Raw genomic sequence first — 18,912 nt, forward strand, 5'->3', positions numbered from 1 at the left:
GGTGGTTGAGCAGTGGAACAGAACAGGTTGTGCAGAGAAGCTGTGGAGTCTCCATCCTTGGAGAGGTTTAAAACCTAACCAGACATGGCTCTGAGCAACCTGCTCTAGCTGACTATGCTTTAAGGGGGGAAGAAAGGGGGAATGGACTAGATGCTCTCCAGAGGTCCCTTTCCACCTCAACTATACTGTTCAATCACACTGAATTGAACACAGTATTAAATTATCCACAAGTAAATTTCAGCCAGGCTCTCATCTGGATAGAAGACAGAAATAAAAAGGTAGACTTTTATTCCCTAAGAAATGGTGGTAGATAATTTTGTACATGAATCATAACGAAAAATGCAGCAGAAAATCGAGGCATTTGGGCCTCCCATGTACACACCACTGGAGAGAAGATTTGGAAGAACTTCTGAAGATGCACCACAGAGAATGATCAGGAGGGTGGACAACCAGAAAGTCACTGGAGTCAAAGGAGCTGGAGGTTTCAAAACAGCGTCAGCAGGGTCAGGGATCTTGAGGATGAAGTACTACTCTTGACCAGGAGTTCATTGCAAACTTTGGCAGGAACAACTATCAACTGAAAAAATAGCTCACATTTTTTGCCTTACTTAAGCAGTGACTAAAATATTAAAACAATGCTTTATTAATTAAAAAAAAAATCACTGATCTTTTGTAACTCAAATTATTCCTACATGCAAGTTTTTGCGTAAAGTTTCTGAAAGCACATAAGTCACTTGGATGCTTTCCCAAAGCTCATCTCTCCATTGCATGTATCGTCAGTACTGCAGACAGCTGAACACTTAATCTCGTCCAGACATTCCTGGCTAATAGAAACTGTGATTGTGGCACTTCTCAGGTGCAACTCACATGAAAACACTGGCAGGTTTTTGCGCGTTTTTCCATTCCTGACTAAATCTTACTATGTTACTGCTGCTCTCCAGCCTGTGTTATTAATGGTGTGCCGTCTTTCATAACTTACATAAGTTATATAAAGGATTCCACAGCTCTTGCCTGATAGCATCAGGTGGGAACTTATCCAAGGTGCTTAGTTTCTTAAATAATTAGGAACAGAACAGACTATAATGGAACAATATAAAGGACTTTAATGCCAGGGAAGAGTGCCAAAACCCCTCTGCGCTCTTAACATGAGCACAAAGAATGCTCATGTTAAGATTTTCTCAGACAGTTTGGTTTTATTTATTAACTGCAGGAATTTTTTTCTCATGCCAACACTGATTTGTGATCATAATATGCAAAAATCTACAACCTAAAATCTGGTAAAGTTCCAGGAAAAAGTTGTACAAGCTCTGTGGTAAAGTTCTTATTGATGAAACCAATATTCAGTCCTTCTTTAAAAATGTTCAGCTAGCACTGAATTCAGCAGGGTCTGGAATGACTGGAGTTTACCCTCAGTATCCATTGGAGAACTGCAGCCAGTGTGGACAGATGTTTCCTAAAGCTTTGCTTTTATACTTTTCTGCACTTTCGCTTGTATCTCAGCTTGATAAATAGCTTGCACTGGCTTTTCAGAGAGCCTGAGGGCTCACGACACCAAACAGAGCAGAAAACAGTTAGCTACAAAGAGAAGAGTGAGCTTGTGACTTGCTTTGAAATGAAGAGCTAAGGATGTAAGAATCCAGAAGTCCCTGTTGCAAAATATGGCCTAAAAATCTGAAGTAGCAATTAATCTAATCAGTCACATGAAGGCTGTTTTGCTTGGTGGGCTGAGCATGGGGTGCCGAGAGGCCCAGAGTAGCTGAATCTCAGGAGAGATTGGTCTCACAACATACCTCCCAAATTTGGGGCAGGCAATTAATTCTACAGCCCTCCTAAGGCAGATGAGGTTAAGGACACATGTACTGGGTCGGAGCCAGAGTGCTCGGCACTATATAATCGAACCCAGAAATGTGTTTTAATACTAACCTGGCTCAGTTGTGATTGGAGATAATCTCTGCATAAAAATGGATTTGGACCCTGCTAGCTGTTTGGCAGAGGTGAAATGCTTCTCTAGACAACACCCATCGGTTTTAGTGAGGCTCCGCCACTTGGGTCTTGCAACCCAAATTCTGGTTTTAAATCCTTTTCGCATTGTTCTCTAGGAACAAAGGAGGGTAACAAAACTCTTATATTTGCAACTGTGCTCTGCTTTTGGCAGGTTTTTTCAGGTCACTGGAGTCTTGCCCTGCCTCCCCCCCCCGCCCTCTCTCCTAGGTCTATGCATCCTGACTGACCTCACTGCAGTCTTTAACATTTTAAAAATTATAATCACTGGGTCCCTGTTCTTTTCCTTTGCTTATCCCTTGATCACTGTTCTTACAGGATTATGCTTGGGAACAGAGAGATCTGGTTCTGTGCTTTCATTATTGTTCCTTTTAATGGATAAAGGTCATTCATTGCACTTTTCTATTGAGGAAGATCACCACATTTCCAAAAGCCTTCTAAAACCATGATTAAACTGATAAATAACCCTGATAATACTCCAAAATTACCGAAGCACAAAGGGTTCACTTTTTTTAGGACAGAACAAAAATACCGATTTACAGAGTTGAATCTAAAGTTACTAATGAATCCTTCTGTTTAAATAGGGAAAAAAAAGTCCAGACAAAAAGCCACGTTTCTTCACTGCTCAATAGTTTGCACTGGGTGAAATTATTTCTTATCTTGACAAGCATCCTGAAAAACTTTCAGATATTGAGTCAACATCACCAGATCTGACTTCCCATTTTGGGCTTGCTCTATCCCACCTCACTTCAGAAAGGCGCTGAAACATTGCAGTGATCTGTAAGATGATCAATGGGGTGAAATGGATAAGTACCCTTAAAAGGCCTAATACATAGGGAGTAACTGAATCGAGAATTTATGGCACCTGAGCTCTTTGCTATTAACTTATCATTTAATATTTAGTGTGTACAAAGAGAAGGAGGGCTTTTTTGCATTAATCATTTACAATATGCAATTTTCATAACCAGAATTATTTGATTTGAAAGGCAAGATGTTGTGCACATAGTTTTTCCCTTATTAATATTTTTCAAAATGCTCAAAAGGGTATCACTAATTTGTCCTGAACTTTCTTCACATGTCCCATTTACTACTGCAGCTGATGTGCATTTTTAAATAGGATAGAGCAAAAAATTTGTATGTGAAAAGAACTCTCTTGCCTGAAACCCTAGAAGACTGATGCTCTTCCAGATTATATTTGCTGTTTTGCACAATCACCTTTAGGCCTAATACATTTTTATGCACAAAGTGTAGCTTTCTGTATAGAAGATGTAGTTTGGCTACACCTGAAAATGCTGGTATGTTAAACCTAAAATGGTTCAAGCACCTGTGATAAGATGAATTTCCATCAAATCCAAGAAAGGTCTGCCTGATATCTGCCTATGTTCCTCATCCAGTACTCCAGGTCTGTGTCTCTTTCCCTCTTAGCAGCTCTCACCAGCATCATTTTTAACCCTCTGAAGCATACGCCTCCCTGACAGACTTCTAGACTTCTCCAAAACAGACCTGTCAGCTGGAGTCTCCCCAACATTATGACCTGAAGTGCTCCAGGATCAGGCACCAGGTATGTGCATGACTCCCTTAGTGCCTTAGCAGACCAAGCAGCCCCATGCTGTGTAGGTCAATTATAGGCGCACCCCCAGGGCACATTTGAGGATCTCCAGCATGGAACTGGGAGCCTGAGCTTTTTGGGTTCCCTGTTTTCAATGAGACACACAAACCTGAGCTGACTTCTCTGTAAAATCAATTCTTGTCAACTCTCTAGGTGTTGAGTGAAAGACATGATGTGAAAATAGCTCCCTTTATCTCCGTGAGTTTCCCATGAAACTGTCAAGACTAAGTTTTCCTAAGATTCTGCAGCTGTTTGGAGTACAAGCTGTGTGTATATAGCTCATCTGGTGCTTCTTCTCTGTTTCCAAGGAACAAAAAAGTCAGGAAAAATGTTTATTTGCTTGAAATCCCAATAATTCTTGTAAATGGGAAATCCTTTCGGTCAGACCTGTCAGCCACGGGGCAACATTTATCCAAGTGATGCAACAGTGACCTCTGCTGTACAGCTGCTGCTGCTGTTTTGTATTTGTTCTGCTAAATTAAACTTGTTGTTAATATCCTTACAGATAAGTCAAAACAACAATTCTTTCAACAGCAAGAATATTTGCCTCAAGGGAAGAGCGTTCCCCTTTATACTAACGGGAGAGTTTCAAACCACAGAACATTTTTCAAGTTACTGGCACGAACATATCACAACTTAGTTTTAATGCTTTCACTAGATAACAAAACCATTATTAGCATTAAATGACCCTTGAACTACCCTCATGAAAATATTCCTGTAATTTGACTGGGAAGGAACCTGAGGCACAAGCCACTGGGTGACTTGCCCACAGTCACACCCAAAATCACCAGCAGAGGAATCGAGGTTAGAGGAACTCAGGATTTCAAGCCCTGCTCTTTAATCACAAGATCATCCCTCCCTCTGCAGTATCAGCAGAATATCAACCAGCTATAAGTGGTACTTGTCACGCCTGTATGTTATTCTCCACACCATCCACATGACATGGAAAAGCAACGCAAACTAGAACAAAGACAGGACACTTGTTTTCAGCTATTGCCTCTTTGATTACAGGAGAGCACAAAGCTCATAGACCACTCCTAAGCTTCTTGGTTTGATCTCACTGAAGCACTAAGCAACCAAAAATTCTGCCAAGTCAACAGCAGCAACATGTAAAAACCTCTGTCCTTGCCCTTCCCTCGCACCTCTAACTCTTCTCTCTCCATTCAGTCCTCTGGGACTGGTTCCTGTAACAGCCCAGCAACCAAACAAGTTAAAGGTGGTACAGGGTGTTGCTGTGCGATCCCACACTGCCGCAGCGTGGTGAGACAAGGCTGGAGCAAGCAGCCAACTTTCACTCAATCCCTCCTGCCATAAGCAAAAGTTTTCTGGCAGTGTAGTGAAGTAATTAGTCATTTACCACTGCCAGTGACTTCAGCTTGTAATAACAGGAGTAAAAACATTTCTAAAGGAGAAATAAAAATAGATAAAATACTCTGAAATCAAATTTCAGTCTCAGCTGTGCAAAGACAGTGAGTGAATGTGGCAAGCTGGTTTGCTGGTAGTGTCAGTGAAACACTGAAGCCAGCTGTGGATTGACACTGCAGCTACAGATCTCCTCAGAAGAGCATGGGAGGGTACGACTTATAAAATCTGAGGGTTTGGACCTCTAAAATTTTACTACTGAGCATCCAGGAATGATATGATCCCTATATATTCTTCTCTATTGGGACATTATGGAAGAAAATACAAGTTTTTTAAAAGAACGTAAAAATGAAGGCTAGACTATACTGTTTTGCTGACCAGATGCAGCTGTTCTCAAAATACTTAACACACAAATTCCAGAAGTTCTGTTGAGAAGAATGTCACAAACTGCTCGGTCCCCGAACCAGGTTTTGCTAAAGGAAAGAATGAAAAACTACAATATATACTGAATGACAAGCAAAAAAGCCCAGTCACCTTGCCATGGAGTAAAGGTATGTAGAAGTGTCTAATCAGATGGGCTGACTACAGGCTACTTAGTTATGACAATTTAAAAAGAACCAGATGTAGTAAAACTTATCCCAACAGCTCATTTTTACATAATCTGGCTGTATTTTCATTGGTGCTACGTATACACGTCTCCATGGTGTTTCAGATTGAGACCTCTGTATATCTTTGAGCTTCTTCTCCTATTTCCTATATTGCATTTGAAAACTTCACCTAAGTAAAATACCTCTTCTAAAAGGCATCTAGTTATTGTCTGAATAAATCAAATGGCAGACACTGAATTCCCATGCCTGATTGTTTTCTCCCCTGACTGATCACACCTGGTGTTAAAAAGGTGCACCTCTGTCCCACATTGCCTCTTTCTGTCTCCAGCCATTTGTTCATTACAGTGTCCCTTTTTTTCATAAAAGCACATCTGCCCATCCTCCTTCCTCATTGAAGAACTTATGGCCTGCAAAGAAGTAATTTCTCCATCCCTTTTTGATAAGTGAAACATACAACACTCTCTACTGTCCTGCTGCAAGGTATTTTCTGCAGTGCTCAAGCTTTCCCGTGAATTACTTAGCTCTTGCCAGTTTTTCAGCATTCTTTAGGAGATCTGCTGGAGCTGTGTGCAAACTCCCATCTCACTAGTGCACTCTGTACAAACGTCACTGCCCTGTTTCTATCTCCCTTTCCTGCATTTCATTTTTGGAGGTACTGCTCTCCGGGAGTCTCATTTTCTGGGCTGGCTCACTTTTTGCTCCATGGTGCATTAGTTTCATTCAGCCCTACCTTTATGAAAAATGCACTTTGCTGGAATGAGCCCAGCAAGCAAACAATCCAGATTTCTTCTCTGTTGCCCTTTAATAGTCCACCATTCTTTGCATCAGTCACAAGTTTATTATATTTCACATTTACTCTCAGATTATGGTAAGGGTCTTGGATCTCCTACAAGCCCTGTGAGGCGCTACTAGAGAAACATCCAATAAATGTCAGTTCTCTCCAGCTATGTTCTTAGATTTTCCCATAAAGTAGCATATCGACTTCATCTCTGCTTAATGTTTGTAAAAAATGTCACAACTTTTTTATTTGAAATGCCATGGCAAACTAAAGGTTTTCACAAAACTGTTCTAGCTATGCAGTTGCCCCCTGAAACTACAATCTCCAAGAATGAAGTTAATTTTCTCCTAAATAAATATTTTCTATCAAAATGTCAGCTGACAATATATTCTGATTCTTTCTCAGCTGAACTTTGTCCACACTTTCCAGTGATTTAACTCAAAACTTATGTCAAGCAAACTCATCTGTAGTTACATCTTCATTTGCTCCTTGAATCCTGGCACAAAGACCAATGCTGTTTTGGTTTCACAGAATTCTGCAAGTTTTACAAAACATTTAATGCCTGCAAAATATTTCATGTTTGAGCCAAGTAATATAATCCAAATTCATACTTGTACAACGCTTTGTACTTCTGTCATCTTGGCACTACATTTGTAACATTCCTCAGAGCTAAGTGTAAAAATATCCCAGAAAGCTGGGATAAATAGATTCTTACCAATACCCAGCAAATGCATACTCTGTACCAGTAAGTATGTACATTCACTTAGCATTCCTGAATGTTTTCCTCTAAATTAGATTCAAATGTGTCTATCAAAATTGCTAGATCCATGGAGTATTTGCCTATTGTGACTGATGTGATATCATCCCCCCTCTAGAAGCAATATGGAAGTTGTTACATTTTCAACTTATTTTATCTTTAGTTGATAAATTCAATAAGTTTTGTCTAGTTGACTTTTTGAAACAAACAAACAAACAAAAAAAATACACTAAATCTTTCTGGAGAAAGAATGGATTACCACCACTACTGTAAAAAAAGTACTTGGCAAAGACAAGAGATCTCTTCAGCTGCTTTTTTGAGAACTTTCGGTTGCAAACAATTCACAGTTGAATGAAATATATTTAAGAGTTTCAATGGTTACTTTAGGATTAGAAAGTGTTTTAATCCACAGTTTATGCAAGCATTCAGATACCTGTTTTTGTCAAAATAACTTGACAAAATTATTTTGTCAAATTATTGATTTGTACTGAAATTCTAGTATTGATTTCTGAGTCACAAATAATTTTACTATCACCACCTAAGAATGGGTCATTACCATTGCTAAAATGAGAGGCATGTTCTCCTGCTTCCACCATTTATCCAATTTCTTTCTTTTTTTTTTTTCAGTTTTATACCCTGGACAACACAAATATACCACCTTCATCTACAGTTCCCACCACATCCATTCAGGTTCAAGCTGCCCTCTCCAGTAGTCCCATCCAACTCTCCATCCCATCGGGTTTATTTTAACCAACCCGACTGTAGTCCTTTCAGTTCAAGGCACAGCTGAGTCCTCAAGACAATTATTATCTCTACTGCAGGCACACTGGGATAATTCTCAGCCTTTCATTGAACAGTGCACTTCACTTGTGAGATTTGCATAAATACGTCAATGAAAGCTGTATCTGATAGAAAGCTGAAGAGAATCATCTGTAAACACATAAATGAAAGAACTGAACCTTCCTCTAAACTGGTCCCACAGTTTTGCAGTTCTGTAAGGATCCTGATGTTTTGTCCATCACATTCCCAGATGCCTGCTGGCATCCTCTAACCTTTCTGCCTCCTATGGCCTTAAAAAACTTCTTCTGGTCCTAGAACCAAGGGTTTCTGGTCCCTTCCTCAGTTTACAATGCTGATGTAATCTCAAAATCCAGATCAAGTGTTTAAAACTCTTCATAGATAATTCTAGGAAATGCTATCTTCTTACTCACTATGCTACTGCTACTCACCTGCTACTGTTGCCCTACAAATCTCACTGTTGTTACCACTGGTTTTGGTAGCACTTTTTACTTCAAACTTTTGTATTTCTCTGTATCATTTCACCTTATACCAATTTGTTCAGCACTGCTACAGAGACTCCCTAACCTACCAGCAGAATCTTTTTGCGCTAAGCACTGTAACTGCACATCAGCTTTGCTTCAGCCGCAGTTTACAGTTCTTCCAAGCAATGAGGCAATACAAGGGAAGAGAGAACAAACTTACGGAAAAGGCAGCAAGAGAAAATAGCAGCTAGACAATACAGCCCAGCAAGAGAAACAATGTTTTCAACATACGAACTGTCTGTTTTAGCTAGGGCCAGAAACAGTTTTCCACCCTATTTTTTAATCTGTATTATTCCTTATTTTCTGCCATATGTATGAAATACTAGCAAGCCTCTTGAGTTTAAACTTGTAAGAAGAACCTATAAAAAGGAAAAACAGTTGCTACAGTACGCACTCTTAATTAATGCTGAAAGAGACAGTTTTCCCTCTTAGCTAAATCTAAAAATAGGTCCCACGTTCTCAGAATGAAAGTGGATGTTTTGCAAGTAAGGCTACAAAAAATTACCAGAAAACCCCACTGATGAGACAGCAGGAAGAAAATTCAACCACATTTTTCACAATATGGGAAAGATGAGAGAGAGAAATAGTGGTAATGTGGTGAGCTGGACAAAATGAGAGTAATGTTGGGATGCAGGGAAGTAAAACAAAAACAGTTTTTCTCTAGTACCTTTTCATTCTTTTGCATATAGTACTGTGAACTTCGTTTCTTTAAAAATAAGATAGGCTTTTCAGTTCCTAGATTAGAATGCTCAAACTAGCATGTGACCTCAGGAAACCAAGCATCGTTGTCTATGTGATTCAGCATACACACTGATTTTTCAAAATATGTATAGCATTTCCTTGAAAGATTGTGTCTTCCAAATGGTATGTAATGTGTTACAATATCAATGTAAGAGGAATAAGTTATTTTTCTACATCTTCATTTGCTTTATGTATTTCTGCTCATTTCATTACACTCACCCTGTGCATGGAGTACTTAGCTTCTACCACCACAAATCAAGCAGTAGTCAGCAGAGACTTGTGAGGGCTCACTGTTTCACTCACTGAATAGGAAGCTTCTTGAACAGGATAATCCTCCTCCATCTGCCAACCAGCACAGAGGCCTGTAGACAGTTTTGTAGGAAGACACAGTGTTGTCTGAACACCATTCTCATGTCAAACCTGATTCCATTCATCTCTTTTGTGATTCTACACACTGATCAGATATATTGTTACACAAGAACAAAGCCTTCATCTTCAGGAGTCTCTAGCAGACTGCAATGCATTAACTCCTAGTTTAGGAAGAATATAAGTCATATGAAACCTATTATAAACCATTTAAAGAAGCCTGTTTTCATCTGGTTCTTCCCTCATGGCTTTCCACATGCTGATGAAGTTCCTCTAAATAACTTATGAGTGTTTCCTCTAGAAAGATATCACAGACATGAAACATGCAGTATCTGTGAAATAGTCCCTGTACTAAGAGGGAAAAAAAACTATTCACCAGTATATCATAACACAATTTTTGAGGAGTATCACCTCAATCAATATTCAGAGTATTAAACATTCAGAAGTAGATCCTACCAAACAACTACAAATAGAAAACTCATTCCAACCTAACAAATCCAGGTTAAACCCCTTTGCATAACCACTACTTTCAAAGGACCAACCTATTAAGAAAAGTTATGGCTACATGAATTTATCTTCTGTCAGGGCCCTGAGAACACCAACAGCCCCCCAATTGCCCTTATCAGCATTATCTGGGGCCTCCACCCATGTGCTGCTGGCCCACGTTTAAGCTCGTGCCTTGGGTGTTTTTTGGTTTGGTTTGGTTTGGTTTTCTTCTTGCTCCTCTGTACTACATTGTTGACTTATTTGTGCTGAGCTGATCTGGATTTGCCCTCAGACCTGCCTCTTTGCTCAGAACTTGTACGGTAACCCCCAAGCCTGCTCCGCTCCCCTTGTTCAGGTATGGTAGCCTTTGCTGGTAAGTGCATTGCCCCTGCCTGCACGCTGTCCGCTGTGGATCCCTGCTCACCTTCCCTTGCAGAGTAGCCTGTTCTTGCTGCTCTCTGATACTGGACTGGTTACTGTGAACACTGACAAAAAGGAGCAACGTAGTAACTTTTTTGGTTAAATAGATAATCTAATTGGTAAAGAACATAACAAAAGAATGTGAATATAGGTTAAATCATTACGGTAGACTTTCTCTTATAGCTTGGTTTTGCTCTGTAAACAAAAAAAGTGGAATCAAGCACAGCTGAACTTAGGTGGGACAAAGAACAGCTGGGATAGATGGAATTAAAAACTTATTTGAACTATAAGTAGCTCCAACAGTGATGAAACTAAAACAGTATGACTTTTTAAAGAATTTTGACTTGCATCTAGCATTTCAAGTTCAAGTATTGTAGAGTATAATATAGCTGCAGTATGAACCTTGAACCTAATGACAAGTAGGTTCTTTGGTGTCTCATAAGAACTTACCTCTTGCTGTTGCACCACTCTTTCATCTTCATACGTGCACTCTCTCTCCTCTGCTGAGCTCCTTATTTCCAAACAGCTTCTGAGAAGTCACTTTCTTTGGGAATCTTCTTCCTGAATAAAATATAGTTCAGACTTTTGAAGTTATTACAATACAATAGAAAGGGTATGGACTGAGATGTGTAATGATGGCTCAGCGCTGTGTTCCTTGTACACCAAGCTTTAGGAAGCTCATAAACCTTTGCTTGTAAAGTCCTAAATTCAATTATACTTAGAATTGTTATTAATAAACTGTGACATAATGGTAGCAGTTAATGTTGTCTTTCACTGCTGTCAACCTTTCTGATTGCTTCACTTACTCTTATTTCCATCTGTGGCATGCTAATAACAGAGGCATCACAACATGACACCACGGAGAGACTACCGCACTTTCTGAAAGCATCAGGAACTGAGCCTTCACCACAATTACAGGAGCACGGTGAGGTTTTGAGTTGTGCGATACCTGATCTGAGTAAGAACACAATTCCAATACTTATTTTTTATTCCATATAAGATGTAGGACAGGAAAGTTGAGCAATTGCTCTTCCTAAGCAAGAAAAAGCACGTGAACTTCTGATCTCATCTTCTTGATGAAATTGTGGGGAGGTAGGTAGGGGGAGAGGAGGGACCTACAGGGGGAAAAAACATACAAAATTAGACGACGTTAATTTTTGGAAGCCACATGTAACAACACAGACTGGGCTGTATCATGGTTTTGGCTGGGATAAGAGTTAATTTTCTTCATAGAGGCTCATATGATGCAGTGTTTTGGATATCTGATGAAAATAGGGCTGATAACACACTGATGTTTTAGTTGTTGCAGAGCAGTGCTTGCTTACACAGAGGCCAGGACTTCTCAGCTTCTCACGCCGCCCCGCCAGTGACAAAGCTGGGGGTGCACAAGGTGCTGGGAGGGAACACAGCTGGCCAAAGAGATGTTCCATACCATGTGACATCATGCTCAGTAAAAAAAGCTGGGGTGAAGAAGGAGGAAGGGAGGATGTTTGGAGTGATGTTCTTTCTTCCCAAGAAACTGTTACGTGTGACGAGCCCTGCTTTCCTGGAAGTGGCTGAACACTTGCCTGCTGATGGGAAGCAGCAAATTCATTTGCTTGCACGCACAGCTTTTGCTTTACCTAGTGAACTGTCTTCATCTCAACACACAAGTTCTCATACTTTTACCTTTCTGATTCTCTCCTTCCTACCTGGGGAGAGTGAACAAGTGGCTGTATGGTACTGAGCTATCTGCTGGAGGTAAACCACAACAGGCTGCCAGGCTCAATTTACCAATTATAGTTACGACAACATCTATTGTATATAACTTAAAACTTAAACATTTAATATCTGACAATGTCAAAGTTTAGCTGAAGATTTTGATGCTAACTCTCTGCATCTTATTCTAGAGTCTGGAGAAAACAGGCACTGGAAAAGAATGCATCTCTATTCTGGACAATACCACATCCCTAGAAAGTCAAAAGCACAAAGCTAGACACACTTCAGGATACCAGTATAATATTTTTTTTAAAATATGTGGCCATAACATATAATATTTAGTGTATGATCTGGTATTTGTGTGGTCTTTTTGAGGACTCTGCCTTCCTACATTAAGAAAGCCAGCTTAAGAAAGCCATATGCAACCCTGAGCAAACTGTGGAAATCCCCATTTTAGATGATGTTAAGCCTTTAGAGTCATGGCTAGAAGGCAAAGCAAAAAAATAGTTGCTCAGCCATGAATATCTCCATATTTGTTTTTTATTATTTTTATTATAATCTTGTTTGCTTGTCTCACTTCCCACTCAGGAGGTAATGACAGGTCTCTGAAAATAGGCAGCCTGAGCAAAAACACAAACAACTTAGGCAATGCTATTTTCCCCACTATTTGAAAGTTACACATAAAAGTTTCCATAGAGAAAATCTCAAACAGGCCTTGTCTCCTCTTGATGCCTCGAGATGAGTTTCATCTCCACTGACTTTCTTACCCGAATGTGTAGGTAGCTAACCAGACTTGCTAGAAGTCCCTCATTTTATATAATAGGATGCACCAGATTGTAGTGAATGTTTTCCACATGAAGATTTAACATACTTGACAGCTTTGTGGCAGCCCTAGCAAAAGTGGGGGGAGGGAATCCTGCAGCTCATTCTTCTTAGTGAAGTTTTCTCATAATTTTTTTCAACAGCTCAGAGCTAATAACAGTGTTAAACAGTTGAAACTATTTACTGTGTCACTTCCATTCTTAGAACTACATCTCAACTATTGTTCAGAAAGGTTTTTCCAAAAACCTGAGAGCTGTGCTTATACAGTCTGTCAGTTTTGACTTGGTTTAATCAGCTTGATGTAAAACAGCCTTTTCTGTGTACCCTAACATCAAAGAATATTGCTACATATGACTACCAGCTCATCCAGTTAAGCAATTAGTCAAGAGACCAGTTCAAGGGAAATGTTTTAAAATATTTATATTCATTAGCAGGGTCATATGCACATGGATGACCAGCTACTTTTCTTGAAAGTGTCCTGTGTTTTATGATACAGAGCTAAGTGTTGTATTTTATTCCCTCAATAGACTGGGAATCGAGAAAATGTTGCCTGTATTTTGTTTTCTGCTCATTGCCTCTTGTCCTTTCACTGAGCAACACCGAGGTCTGTGCCATCAGTAGGCACAGGGCTATACATCACTAAGATCCCTCTTCAAGCTAAACAGTCCCAGCTCTCTCACCTTTTCCTTCTATGCCAGATAATCCAATTGCTTAACCATCTTCATGACCCTTTGCTAGACACACCACAATATGTCCATGTCTTTCTGGTTCTGGGAAGCCCAGAAGTGGGGCTACAACTCCAGATGTGGTCTCCTCAGTACTGTGGGAGATGTCCCTTGACCTGGTGGCAATACTCTTCCTGATGCAGCCTGGGATGCTTCTGGTCCTGCTCTGCCACAAGGGCACGTTGCTGGCTCACATTCAGCTGGGTACCAGGTACCCCTAGATCCTCTTCTGCAAAGCTGCTTTCCAGCTGGTTGGCCCCAGCATGTGCTGGTGCAAGGTTATTCCTCCCATGTGTGGAGCCCAGTGTTTTCCTTTGAACTTCATGGGATCCTCTTTGCTCACTTTACCTGTTTGTTTTGCTTCTGACTGGCTGCACAACCACTACCCATTAATCCAGTGGCTCGCTAAATTTGGTGTACAGACTACTGAATGTATACTGTTGCATTTTGCTTTAAAATATTTTCTGGAGATGTGTATACTTCTGTGGCAATAAACATTTAATGCCAACTGCTTCTTTGTTATGAACCTGAGCTTACATCTAGCATCTACGTAACCTGGAAAGATCCCAGTTTTTCCCAGAGCCTGTCTGCAGATTCTCTTGCACAATTTCTAAATGGTTCTATGTTTTTTCCAAACAAATGTTGCTGTTTTTTTGCAACCTGCTTTCCTGTACAATGGAAGCCAAGAGGAAGTGGGTGAGTAAGTCAGTTGACATTGATAAGCCTCAGTGGTTTTTTTGTCTCACAATACAAAGGGGGAATTTGAGATGGGTCGCTTTTGTTGCTGCTTCCTGGAAGGAACATAATACAAAAAAGCCCACCATAACAACCCCTGTTTTCACTCATGCCACATATTTTCAGCTTAAAAATCAGAAGACCAAGTACTTAAAAGGTTATATTACAAGAACAGTCTACTTTTCAGTTATCTGCCTGTATTGAAGTGGATAGTTAAAAAACTGAGAGGCTGAAAAGTCAGGATACCAGTCCCAAAAGAAGATTATGCTCTATTACCATGATATCAATACAGTAACGCATATATGGATTAATGCAAATACAGATTTTCTAAACCATATGACTATTCAGTACTATTTTTGGCTCAAGCATCTTTGTAGATCAATGCTGGCTTCTGAAGAGAGCTAGCAAGATTGCTAAACAGGTGACACGTTACTGAGGACAGACAGCACTTGGGTTCTCCAGCCTGTCTGGAAGCTGCCTATATGTCTCTCACTGTGCCTGTTACCACTTTCATGGGAGAAATTATAGTGATTTCTATGGACTAAGCAAGTAAAAGTTAACAGGTGGAAAGTGCTAAATAAAAGCGAAAGGTTATAATGTTTAGCATGACTGGAGGAGTTCACATGCAATGTTGCATCTCAAACACCCAAATTCAGCCCCTCAAACTGCTTGTGTGCTATGGAACTGCTATTTAAAAAAATAATAATTAAAAAATGCCTTGTGCTCTTAGTTTTATTCCAAACTCCTGGGTCTGTAACAAAGATGGTTTCAGAGGGTTTTGCTTTGGCAACTTCCAAATGATTATTGCAAGATCTGTTAAAACTACAAAGGACTGATGTTTTAAGTAGTATTTTTTTTAACAGTATTGAAGTTCCTTAAGTAGATTTTTGCCACAAAAGAGCTGCTTTTCTCCTCCTTTAGGCACTGTCTCATCTCACTACTTATGCAACTGACGAATCCTAGCCCAGTTAAAAATTTCATAGGTTGACAAAGGCGGCTTTGATCTGCACAGGGCAGTGACACTTGTGGTTCGAAAGACTGTTGGGAAACCAAGGTAAATTCTTTTTTTTGCATACTTTGGCTGACTTCCACAGGAGAGTAGGAAGTACTCATCTCCTGGAGCGTGGAACTTGATGCCTTTTTAGTATGTTAATGACCAAATTCGAACAGTGCGAACTCAACAGAAGTCCATTTCAGTAAGGCAGAGTTTCACTATAAGCAGGGTGTTTTGGTAGATGAATGAATTGCTCCAGCAAACATCAGTGGACTTTCACAATTCTCTCTCCATGTCACCACAAATAGCGAATGCAAGTAGCCTGCAAGCAGACTTGATTATATAAACATTTAAAAGGAAGTCAATAGCAATTTGCATTTTTCAGATGCCTTTAATGTATCTACTGATGGTAATTTGAAAGGGAGGGGAAGCAAAGCCCCACAATGGAAAAATACAAATGAAAGCCAACATCTCTCCAAAGAAAGTACTTTAGTTGTGATGCATTCACTGGGCAAAGGAGAAGGTAGAAGATATAGGGAAGAAAAGAAAAACGTGGCCTACTGACAAATTGTTTCTCCTGCTGAACTCCACGTGGAGATGTATCTAATGACAGAAAAAAATGTGTGAGGAGTTGAGTTATCCTGACAGGACAAGTAGGTTAACTGACAGACTGATATAAAAAGAAATGGGTAGAAAAAGGTATAGGAATATGAATGAAATGAGGGTATGAAGAGGAGAAAGTGAAGGAAGAAATGAGGGGGAAAGAAAGAGGTGAAAGGACAAGGATAAAATCTAGTTTTCCAGCTAGATTTTATTATTGCTTTGAGACCCAAACATAATATGCTAATTGCCATCCAAGCAGAATTGGGAGAATAAATTGGGAAAGAAGGGCACAAAGTGACTAAGACAGGACAGTAGGTCAGTGAGAATGCAGAGAGCACAACCAGCTCTCCTCAAGCTTCATCCTGTTCCCTCTTCCCTCAAGCCCAAGTCTCAGTTTCCATTCGAATGGTTTGTGTGCTGTGCCCATTTGTTTAAAGCTGCTGACTTCTAATCCTCCCTTGGACACCAAACCCTCGACTATTTACTAAAGGTGAAGGACATATAGTGAAATATTCTAACCTTTCAATTAAATGTAGAATTGTCTCCTAATTTGGGACCATAATGAATCTAACTCTGACTTGAAATTTACTTTTGCTTTACGCTGGTAAAAAAGAGTTGATACTGAAGATCATAGATTTTTTTAAAATTGATTGTTTGTGTTCACATTTTCATATTTCAGGCTTTTCAGGTAGAAAACCAAAACACTTAGGGTCAAGCAAATTAAAGGGCTTATTTTACTTGGTCTTTGTAAAGGCTTTGAAAGTCTGCTTATGTTTTCTTGCATACCTATGCTACACATTCACAGAAAGGTCACCTGATCTAGGCCTCTGTCATTTCACCATTAGCCTTACTGGAACTATTTATCTGCAGGTACGTAATTGATCTGGAGGTTTAGCATTTCTCCACCCTGTCTTAACACTGCTTAGTACATCATGTTCCAAAACAGATTGTAAACTCTTGGGATGTGGACTAGTGTGCCTTTTGTTTTACAAAGCATTTAACAGGTTCCTATATGGTATCCTAAGATGATAGTTTTCTGCAGAATGGGAAAAATTCATAATTCCTGTAATTGTGAACAATAAGATAAATGATGTGATACCTGTTTAACATACCACTATTTAAAATAGTTGTGTAAAGCATTAATAAATTTCTATGGTGCTATTAATTAGCAGAGGCGCTTGGCACTCTTTATTTTATGGAAACTGCCTAAGGCCAGCAGCCATGATACTTTCGTTTAGTCATCTCATTACTGTCAGGGTGAATTTATGACTATTTTGCAAAATAGCATGGTATGGGTGTTTGAGGAAACTTTCTTTAAATAAATAAATAAATAAATAAGAAGAAACTGGAAGCATTAGTTCAACCGCAAATCCATGAAATGGACAGCATAATTTTGTACCTTAAAGAGGTACCTTGCATTAGGGCAGGTAAAATTTGTGCCCACTTGGAGTCCTATCTTCTAAAGCAGTACGATTATATCTTTGGCTGCACTCATGCACTTCAGCTTACCTTTTATAAAGGTGAAATAAAGAGCATTTGAATCCTACACATCTGAAGCCTAACAAACAGTTCAATATTCACTTCTCTCAAGAGCTCATGAAATACTCTAGGAGCAAAAAAGAAATAGCACCTTAGCACCCATCTTTCCACAAGTTATCCTGTACAGATGCTCAACTGGAATAACCAGATTGAGAAGTGATGATGGGAACTCTCCCATCAAATATCAAAGTGCAGTATTTACTGAACATGTGTCAGAGGCCTTGGTATTTGGGTCATGTGAATGCTTCAGTCTTTTGATACTGTGTCATTCTTTCATTGTGCATCCTTGCTCTATTAATGCTTTGTCTTATGCTGTGGTCCTCCTTTAATGCTGCTACTTGTCAAGTTCCCACTTAATTTTACATTTGAATGGAACTGGGTTCACTCTTATTATAGGGGTGGAGGCCTACAAACCACTCCCGTCTTAAACCGTGATATCCTTTAGGCATCACCATTATTTCTACTTTCAGGATGAATCCAACCTACTTCCAGGATGACCATCCATGTGTTTGTATTTCCCCTGTACTGTCTTAGCTTGCAAATGATCCACAAAAAAAAAGTTTGCATTGATAAATGCATAGGTTAGAAAGGTTCAGTAAGTCTGTTGTATACATTAATCCTTTCTGGAATGCTTTATTCTGACTCTTTTCCTTAACTGAAAATAAAAAATTAAAATAAACTACAAACTACTTCTAACAGTCAAACCAATCTTTATTTTTGTTAAATTTGTCTAATTACTGTATAAGATGGCCCTTGTGTGATCCTACAGGGATTTTTTTTCCTTGCTAAGTATTTATAAGTTTCCATAGTAAGTGAGAGGCTTTATATTTCCCTGAATAAATTATGTTTAGCTAAAACACCAATCAATTTTGTTGCTATTACTGAACATGTTAATCAGTAATAAATATTTAGTTAGTTCAGACCTGCACTAAAAATTGGCCTGCTTGTTTCTGGTTTCTCCAAATATGGATTAAAAGTAAGCTTTAGAAGCTTATTTTTTTAAGCTGAAAACAATCGTCAAGAGGAGTAATCAAATGTGGGATTGTTCCAGTACTCAGCTTCCCCAGCACGTGACCCTCTAAAAATACAGAAGTAACTCACACTATTTCTGTCAAAGAACTTGTAAAAATTAAGTCCTTTAAATTCTCTACAAAGATTCCCCCATGAAGTTTCTTTAATTAGTTGTAAGGACTTTTAGCAACAGTGATTCTCCTGTAGTAGAGTGTTCCTGACAGGCTAGTACCTTAAACACGGGAAAACATTAATAACGTGCTTTTTATAGAACTGTAGACAACACTGAATGTACTGTTGATAAATTGAAGTCGAGGACAAAGTGGATCCTGTAG

General features: G+C 39.4%; 1 protein-coding gene across 4 annotated transcripts in view; it reads right to left on the bottom strand.

Moving 5' to 3' along the window:
• Positions 1–18,912, bottom strand: part of OSGIN1 (oxidative stress induced growth inhibitor 1) — an 82,732-nt gene that overhangs the window by 35,309 nt on the left and 28,511 nt on the right. For all 4 annotated transcript variants that reach the window (XM_050713217.1, XM_050713215.1, XM_035543453.2 and 1 more), the window contains exon 3: positions 10,901–11,011. The gene's annotated coding sequence lies outside the window, so the exon portion shown is untranslated. The remainder of the gene's footprint in view (positions 1–10,900; positions 11,012–18,912) is intronic.

This window comes from Cygnus atratus, chromosome 12, assembly GCF_013377495.2.
Source record: "Cygnus atratus isolate AKBS03 ecotype Queensland, Australia chromosome 12, CAtr_DNAZoo_HiC_assembly, whole genome shotgun sequence".
Taxonomy (NCBI): domain Eukaryota; kingdom Metazoa; phylum Chordata; class Aves; order Anseriformes; family Anatidae; genus Cygnus; species Cygnus atratus.